This window comes from Pan troglodytes, chromosome 11, assembly GCF_028858775.2.
Source record: "Pan troglodytes isolate AG18354 chromosome 11, NHGRI_mPanTro3-v2.0_pri, whole genome shotgun sequence".
Lineage (NCBI taxonomy): Eukaryota > Metazoa > Chordata > Mammalia > Primates > Hominidae > Pan > Pan troglodytes.
In genome coordinates, this window is record NC_072409.2 from 93,152,734 (window position 1) to 93,162,497 (window position 9,764).

Sequence of the window (9,764 nt, forward strand, 5' to 3'; positions counted from 1 at the left end):
ATTTTTATACTAAAGGTAAATGTTTTGAAATGAGGTAAATTTATTATCCCCAGTTGTTATAAACATGAGAAAACTAAGATTCAGAAATATATATAAATTTCAAGATGACACAGACATCAAAAGACGAACGTACTATGTTATAAAGTTATCTGATTCAAAAGCTTTTAGATTTTTCATTATACTATGGTAATACTCTAATGTGTTAAATCAAAGGATGATACATAAAAGACTTTGAGCCCCATGGCAGACAATTCAAAATGTTACTTTATGGTTGTTTGATTTTGCAGATGGGCAATGACTACTTTATCAATAATTAGTCTAGCCAGTGTATGTCCAAATATAAATATTAAATTACTTCTATACTAGTCAGAAGTTCCTAGTACTTATGTCATTTGGTTTTCTGTTTGTTGGTAACTTTATATTATTTATTTCTATTTCTTCAACAAATATACGTTTTCTGCTATCTTATGTTCTTATGAAAAATACTTTATGTTCACCCATTAAAAATATGATTATGCTAGAAATACTGGCACTCCAAATTTTTCTGAACTAGAATAAATTAGTGTGATGTGGAATAATATTTAAAAGTTCAAAATGTTTTGCATATTGACTAATACGTGCCAGAAAAGCAAAATTGTTTTGGCTGGAAAAGTAAAATCATAGATATTTTGGACATTCCCCAAAACAAATGCCTCACCGCCTTTATCACAAGTAGAATAAAATATGATCATATTTGTTTGGAAGGGAGGATCTTTCTTTTTACTTCAGAAATTATATATATATATATTTACCCCAAGTTGTCATTTATTTTCATGAGGGGGGAAAAAGAATCCTTTATGATAGTGAAAATATACATTTTTTAAAAATACAATAGCTGTCAGCAATACACTGGTGTTGATGTTCCAAAGAGAAAAGTAAATACGTGCATTCTATAATAAGCTTTAATTTGCCCGTTCAAGAAATTCTAAAGAAAATACTCCAATTCTATTCAACATTATGACTTGAGGAGTTGAAATTTTTCCATGATAAAAATATAATTTTTGTAGCCTAAACCATGTCTATTTATAAAGGATGGAATTTTTAAAAGCCCATATAAATCAATGAATGCTCCTGTCTCTTTGAATTAAATGCTTAATTCAAATTAATGTAAGAAATTGGTGAATCATTAAATGATGAAATTTGTATCAAAATGTTCATTAAAAATACATTTCTATTTCCTCTCCATTTTCACTTTCCGGATATTTTCTTTCTTTCTTTTTTTTTTTTTTTTTTTTTTTTTTGAGACAGGGTCTCACTCTCTCACCCAGGCTGTAGTGCCATGGCATGATCTTGTCTCACTGCAGCCTCTGCCTCCCAGGTTCAAGTGATTCTCCTGCCTCAGCCTCCTGAGTAGCTGGGACTACAGGTGCACGCCACCACGCCCAGCTAATTTTTGTCTTTTTAGTAGAGACAGGGTTTCACCATATTGGCCAAGATGGTCTCGATCTCCTGACCTCGTGATCTGCCTGCCTCAGCCTCCCAAAGTGCTGGAATTACAGGCATGAGCCACCACACCCAGCCTACTTTGTAGATATTTTCTAAAAGACTGTAAGCGCACAGAAATAAAAGCTACCTACATGCAACTCTGGAGAGATTCAAAACACAACAGAAGTAAAGTTAACATGCCTAAATCCTAGAGTTGATCTACTCAGTTTAAGAATAAATGTCAGAAATCTCTTAATTGTATACAGATTGCTCAAGGATTTAAAGATAAATTGTGAAAACCAAAATTATCAAGAAATAAAATCTTATTTGAATTTTATCACAAAAGTTAACAGTCCTAGTAAAAGAAGACAACAGAACTGTATAGAAAATCTGCATCTACATCAAAAAAAGGGAAGTTTTATCAACTAGAATGGAAGAGAGCTTTCCAACTCCTGAATACAAAAATTTCTCAGTATCCCCCGGAAAACAGACTTTCTATTCAGACTCCAATCTCTTCATCGAAGTAAAACACAACAGGTGTTTAAATTAAGAGGAATGGATTTGTTAACTGTAAAAATAAAATCAGATTTTTCCATAATGTCAGTTCATATACTCCATGAACTGTCTACCATGAAAATTTTATGTCCCAAATTTCTCAAGATTTTAAGCTATGGTCTTTCCACAAACATGCAATGGGGTTAAAGCATGTTGTTGGATCTTTTTACTAGCTAGCTTTTGACCATTTACCAATTTCCATTTCATTTGACTAACTTCCCTGATAAAGTAGTATTTGTCTTTCTACAGAGAAAAATAATTCTGTCTTCATTAAAATCACAATAGACATGCCTTCCTCGAACATTTAGAGGGATAAAATGATTTTAAAATAATACTGCTTAGGAGTGTATATCTTAAGATAACTACTATACTTTGTCTATGCTTGATCCTAATCTTCAATAATTGCATGTTAGTGCAAAATACAATTTCTACTCTACAGGAAGAGGAGTAGCCTGTTAGGAAAAGCAAATTCTTAGAGCAAGACATGAACACATCTCTTTCAGAAACGCGATTTTACTTGGTGAGTCTTTTGGCTACATCACTATATGCTATTTCAACCTCCTTATCACTGGGACAGGTACTGGTGAACTCATCCCTACTGTATGCATTAGTTAGTTAGGTATCTCCAGATGCCAGTCATTTCTTTTGGAATATCAAAGTTGCGATTTTTTTGGCCACAACCTTGACAATATGCAGTTTTGACAGCAGATTGCAATCAGCTAATGTCATTTCATTGCTGTCCAGAAATTTACGTTTAGAAAACTTAACGTCCTCCATACTATTTTCATCAATTTCATCAGGGAGAGGAGAATTCAGATATTCATCCAGTTTCTGCAGGGTTTTCAGGAGACCCCTCTCCAGTGCTTCATTAGCCTCTGGCCTTCAATTCTTGATATATGCAGAGAATTTGGCAAAGATGTCCATTCCAGCAGTATTTGATTCTGGGTGTTTTGGTGAAGGCTTTAAGTACGTGGGAGGGCTTAAGACTTCTTCAAGAAATTCCTCAATCTTATTTACATCTGTTTTGACTTCACTGTTGAAAGTTATGTTCCCCTCTCTTTAATTTGGAGACACTCCACCACAGACTTTTCACTTTAGAGGTAGCTTGCCATCTCTCAGGAGCCCTCACCATTGTGTCCATTCACTGTGTATAGATGGCAGAATTTTTGAGTTGTAATGTTTAATTGTTAAAATACTAGCCATGACTTTATCAGGCAGCCCCAAACTGGTGCATAATGCATGGTACAAGGGATATTTATGTATTTTTTGGAATTTTGTAATATTTAGTAAGAGTATATGAAAGTATTGCTATTGTATCAGAAATACTGTTTCAATTTAGTCTATCCTGGATATATACTAAAGAATATTACCATCAGAGAAGAGAGCTTTCTACAAAAGTCACTACAGATTTTGCTATATTGCTTTGTAGATAGATTTTTACTTTTGCCTGAAAGCATTTATCCTTCATATCAATTGTAACATCTGACACCATGTAGGAGCTAAACGTTTAGAGGGAAGGAGGGTTCTCTCAAGATCTTCCTCAAGCATTTATCTTTATAAGAGAAAGTGATGGGTACCTAATACTGTCTAAATATGTTTTGTTATATGTGTTTTGCCCTGTGCCATTCATTTGGAACATTGTTGCTTTCTTCCTTTATTTTAAAAAGCTTGTTTTTAGGTAATCATAGAGCTGGCTATTTATACATCTTTTGAGCAACACTACATAAACTGATATTCAGATGATTTAGCTACAGCAGTACAATGATTAGCAATGTAAAAATTAACACAGAAATTAACCTAAGGAATGATGGGTGGGTTTGTCAAAATATCAAGTAAATTTTTGTTTCTAAAGCATATGTAATGTAGATGATATAATGAATGCATTATTTATCCTATATATATTTGTTTCTAAAGCACATTTAATGTAGATGATATAATGAATGCATTATTTATCATTCATATATATATGAATTATATATATATATCATATATATATGATAAAACACAGGTCATCAACTTTCTCATTTCACCTCATTTACCTTGTATAGAGGATTGTTCATTCCTTTTGGACTAAGTTATAGTTATGGTGAGTGTGTATTTACTGCAGTTTTGCCTGATCTCACTCACTGCACTTGCTTGAGTTAAATTTTTCTACAGCCATGTTGAGGAATAGCACTCCACATGTTTTTGTTTCATTTTGTTTTGCTTTAATTGAAGCCCTAAACCAGAAATTATATATAACTTTTAGGCCATAGCTTTTTTTCTCTCACCAGTACTAAAATCTTAATCATTCAATTTCTCACCAAGTGTTTCAGAAATGGATACACAAATGATTCTATACATAACAAATGGTTCTCATGTTGACAGCTGCACCAGTAGATTGTGATGTAATATTACGTTTAACCTTCATGTCATGTGTTATTGTTTTAATAGTTTATTGTTCTTGTCATTAATCTCACAAAATATCCAGAGAGGTTTTTGGGTTTTGTTTGTTTGCTTCTTTTGTTTTTCTGTTTGCTAGCAAACTATTTATTACATTTTGCTTAAAAGAAAAAGAAAAATAAACTCAAACAGTATTTGAGATATGTATAGATATATAGGTATAGTTACAAACATTTCCTGTGTTAGTCTCTTTATTCAGGTAAAATTTATATACACTGAAACACATAGATCTTAAGAGTTCAATTCAATGAGCTTTAAAGAATGTATTCACTCTTATAGTTAATCCCAGTCAAAATATGACAGACAGGCAACCACTGTACTGATTTCAATCAATATATATGTTTTACTTTCTTTTGAACTTCACATGAATGGAATCATAGGGAGTGTACTCTATTCTGTCTGGCTTCATTCACTCAGAATAATATTTTTGCAATTCAACAATCAAAAGTTCATTAAGGAGAAAATCTACTCAGCAATAACTTATGGACTATTGATACGAAGTTGTGATAAACATTTTTGTACAATTCTTTTTGTGCACCATATGTATTCCTTTTTTCCCAGATAAATGTCAAAATGTGAAATTTCTGGCTCACAGTCTACATGTATGTTTATCTTGAGAAACGGATAAAGAATTGTCCAGAGTGGTTGGTCTATTTTATATTACCACCACCATTATAGTATGGTCCCCGTTGTTATACACCATCATCATAATTTATGGTTGTCAGTCTTTTGAATTTGAGACACTGTAGTTGGTGTGAGAAAGTATCTTGTAGTGGGGAATAAAGTATCTTGTAGTGGGGAATAAATTGCATTTTCTTATTTATGAACTTAATGGGATTTGTATACCTTCCTTTACAAAATTTCTTGTAAATTCATTTGGGATTATCATTGATATAGAAAAGTAATTTTCATATATTGATTACAAATCCTTCAAAATACATATTGCAAATATTTCTTCAAACTTGTGTCTTGCCTTTTCATTGTTTTAACAAAATGTTTGATGAATAGAAGTGTTTATTTTGAGTGGAATCCATATTATCACTTTTCTATGATATTTTTTGTATTCTTTCTAAAATGTCTTTACCTACTCCAAATTCATGAAAGTATTCTTAGGTTTTGTTTTAGAAATACGGTTTTGGCCTTTATATTTGGATACCAGTTATTCCAACGCCAGTTACTGAAACTGTTCTCCTTTCTCCATTGAATTACCTTGGTTTCTTGCCTCTGTACAGAATCTCTGTTCTGTTCTATTGATCTATTTGTCTATTCATAAGCATATCATGTATTGTTACTTTAGACTTAAAATTTAGGCAGTTAAAGTAATGCAACTTTGTTCTGTTGTTCAAGTCTGTTTTGGCTATTCTAGGTTTTTTTTATTTCTATATATTTTAGAAACAATTTTCAAAATAATGTTAGGATTTCAAGTCAAATTGCCTTGAGTCTGCAGGTAAATTCAATGATAGACAAATCTTCACAAAATCAAGTCTTCTAATTTATGACCTTGGTATATCTCATTGTTAGATCTTTAATTGCACTTAACAATTTTTTGTAGTGTTCATTGTATAGATTTTGTAGATATTTTAAATTTTATGACTAAGTACAGTATATTATGTTCTTGATGGCATATTTTTAAGATTTTATGTTCCAACTATTTTTTGCTAGTATGCAGGAATGCAAATGGCTTTTGTACATTGATTTTGTATCTTGGGACCTTACCAAATTTATGTTTTAGGAGTTTTTAGCATCTAGAACTTTTCACATAATCATATTGTCTGTAAATGAAAACATTTTTGCCTTTATTTTCCAAATTGTATTTCTTTTGTAATTTTTTATTGCCTTCATCTGCTGAGCATGACCCTTATTATAGCACGGTGTTAAATGTAAGTAGTAAAAGAGGGCAATTTATCTTTTTTCCAATCTTGGGTTAAAGAATTTAATATTTCAATATTAAATGTGACATCAGCTATTTATTTTTGTAGATGCCCTTCATCAAATTGAGGAAGTTGCCTTCTAGTTTTAGTTTGCTAACAATTAAAAAAAAAGTTTCTTATACTCTAAGTTCTGGGATACATGTGCAGAACGTGCAGGTTTTTTACATTGGTATACACGTGCCATGGTGGTTTGCTGCACCCATCAACCCGTTCTCTACATTAGGTATTTCTCTTAATGCTATCCCTCCCCTAGCCCCCCAACCCCTGACAGGCCCTGGTGTGTGATGTTCCCCTCCCTGTGTCCTTGTGTTCCCATTGTTCAACTCCCACTTATGAGTGAGAACATGTGGTGTTTGGATTTCTGTTCCTGTGTTAGTTTTCTGAGAATGATGGTTTCCAGCTGTATCCATGTCCCTGAAAAGGACATGAACTCAACCTTCTTATGGCTACATAGTATTCCATGGTGTACATGCACCACATTTTCTTTATTCAGTCTGTCATTGATGGGCATTTGGGTTGGTTCCAAGTCTTTGCTATTGTGAACAGGGCCACATTATTGTGGCACACATACGTGTGCATGTGCCTTTATAGTAGAATGATTTATAATCCTTTGGGTATATACCCAGTAACGGGATTGCTGGGTCAAATGGTATTTCTGCTTCTAGATCCTTGAGGAATTGTCACACTGTCTTCCACAATGGTTGAACTAATTTACACTCCCACCAACAGTGTAAAAGCATTCCTATTTCTCCACATCCTCTCCACATCTGTTGCTTCCTGACTTTTTAATGATCACCATTCTAACTGGTGAGAAATGGTATCTCATTGTGGTTTTGATTTGCATTTCTCTAATGACCACTGCTGATGAGCTTTTTTTCTATATGTTTTTTGGCCACATAAATGTCTTCTTTTGAGAGGTGTCTGTTCATATCCTTCGCCCACTTTTTGATGGGGTTGTTTGCTAACAAACAATTTTTAATCATGAAGGTACTGTTAACATTTTATCAAAAGCTTTTTATAGATTTATTATTATGGCCATATGATTGTTCTGTGTTATTCTATTCTTTAGTGGATTATATTGATCAGTTTCAAATGTTGACTCAATCTTCTTGCTCTTGATAAATTCTACTTTGTGATAATGTATGTTAATTTTTCTTCTGTAGTGTCTTTCAATGTGTTTCAAGTTCTACTGTAATGTGAATTTCTGGATTTCAAATTTCAATTTTTGTTAAGCAATGTCAACTGTGTTTTCTAATCTGGTTCCAGAGGGCACATAACTTTGCTTATCAGGGGCAGTGGTGCTCATCAGATTCCATCTGTTCCCTCACCACCTTCCCCACCCCTGAAATTAGTCAGGGCTGTATGGCAGGTTTTTGGTCAATGGGCTGTGAGTGGAAGTCACCTGGGCCATTTTGAAGCCAAAGCATAAAAGAGCTGGTGCATGACACTCCAGCTCACTCACTCCTCCCCTGCAAACTGTGGTTATGGGGTTTTCATGCTCCAGATGATATAGTGCCAAGGTGGTGTTGTCATTCTCAGCTCACTTTCCCAAAGTCTATGTGGACCAAACCCTCTAATGTCTTACAATATAAGTTGATCATAAACAGAAAATAAACTTAATTTTATGAAGCCACTGAATCTTTAAGGTTATTGGTTACTGCAGCATAGAGCAGCTCAATCTGATCAATACTAATCATGGAAATTGAGAGTATAACATTTTTATCATAAAATTAAAACAATAAATGTTTGCAGAGATTAATGGAGTATTTATATAATGCATTCAGCAGAGGAGCTCACTCAGTAATTATCAACAGTAGCTATACACAAGACGGAAAGCATAACAATGGAAATAAAATAGTTTTAATTGCTAACAGTCATTAAATTTCATAGGTCTCATCTTCAATGCAGTAATGGTATTTCAAGCAAATTGAAATAAATTATTTAACTTATTTATTACTTTATCCAACATATATTTTATTGACTACTGACTATATTCTATTCTAAGAATAAAATAGTTCCTCTTCTCATTTAAGAAACAGTGATATAAAGATTCGTGTATCTACATTTAAAGGAGCTCAGTAATCATGTATAGAGACAATATGGATACAAAATTCACTGACAACTGGCTTCACTGGTCCTTCCTAACCATACTCTGAAGGTTGTATCCATTTTATTCCTTTGCCCTTCTAAAAGCAACACTCCTAATGTCTAGCAAACCAGTCCAAAGGCAAAGAGCCAAGAGAGGAAGGGACAGCAGCAAAGGATAGCACTACTCCACTGTACAATCAGTTCTTTATAAAACAGAATTGACTGTGAATTGGAATGCTTCATTAAATTACCTGTTATTCAGAGGCAATCCTCTCAGCCATTTGGGAGACAGCACAAAAATAAAGTATAAATTTCTACAAGTTTTTCTTCCTTTCTGACCTTTTTACATAAATTAAACTACTTTACCAGACACGTGGGAGGAAGATAAATACCTTTGGCTAATACCTAAGTTGGGTTTTGACTTCTGGTTTCTGTTCTAGCTCTAATGAAGAAATGGTGGTGACAATTCTAGAAAAGAAAATGCCAAAGATGGAAAACCTTTAAAATATAACTTAAAGGTGAAGAAGACCACCTGGACCGGCCACTATGCGAGATCAAAGAAGAGGCTCAAAATATGGCAAAAGTAAGATTGCTAAGGCTGTCCAAACACTCCCACCTCCAGTTTGAAAATTCTATATGCTGATTTTGCTTTTGATTTTGTTAGCTGTCTTGCAGGGACACTCTGCATATATGTAAAATCTATATTATGCCTGTCTAGCTGTGAGCTGTCAAATGATGTTGCACTTGCTAATTCATGGACTATTTATCTTTGTGTTTATGCTCTAACAAAATGATGGCTGTTTAATTATACTACAAATGAGTTTTGCCAGCCAATTGTATGGCAGATGTTATTTACTTCCAGAACAACTGTCAGAAGACCAAAGCAGCACATCTAACACACTAAAATGTACTGTATTGGGTTACATTTCACAGGCAACCTCCTCTATCACCTAGCTACAGGCTTTCCATTGTAATAAAAATGGCAGAGGCAGCATCATTGAGTATGACAGCCAGCCAGAAATCTGGTTGTCAATATTGAATAAGATTAAAAGAGTTGTAACTGAGTAGATTCTACCTGGAGAATAAAACAAGGAACTGTAGTAAACATGAAAAAAAGATCCTTCAAATTTGCTAAATGCTATGGTGTTACAGCATTCATTAACTAATTCCATAATGGGAGATGGGAAGAAAAAACATCTATTTTCTCTATTAGTAGGTAACTGAGCAATAGTCACTGAAGTATCATTTTTCTCATGAAATTTATGAATGATGTAAAGGTGGAGA

General features: G+C 33.5%; 1 pseudogene; it reads right to left on the reverse strand.

Annotated features, from left to right (window-relative positions):
• Nucleotides 1–2,496: 2,496 nt before the first annotated feature.
• On the reverse strand, nt 2,497–3,658 carry LOC745103 (chloride intracellular channel protein 4-like; annotated as a pseudogene).
• Between the last annotated feature and the right edge of the window lie 6,106 nt (nt 3,659–9,764).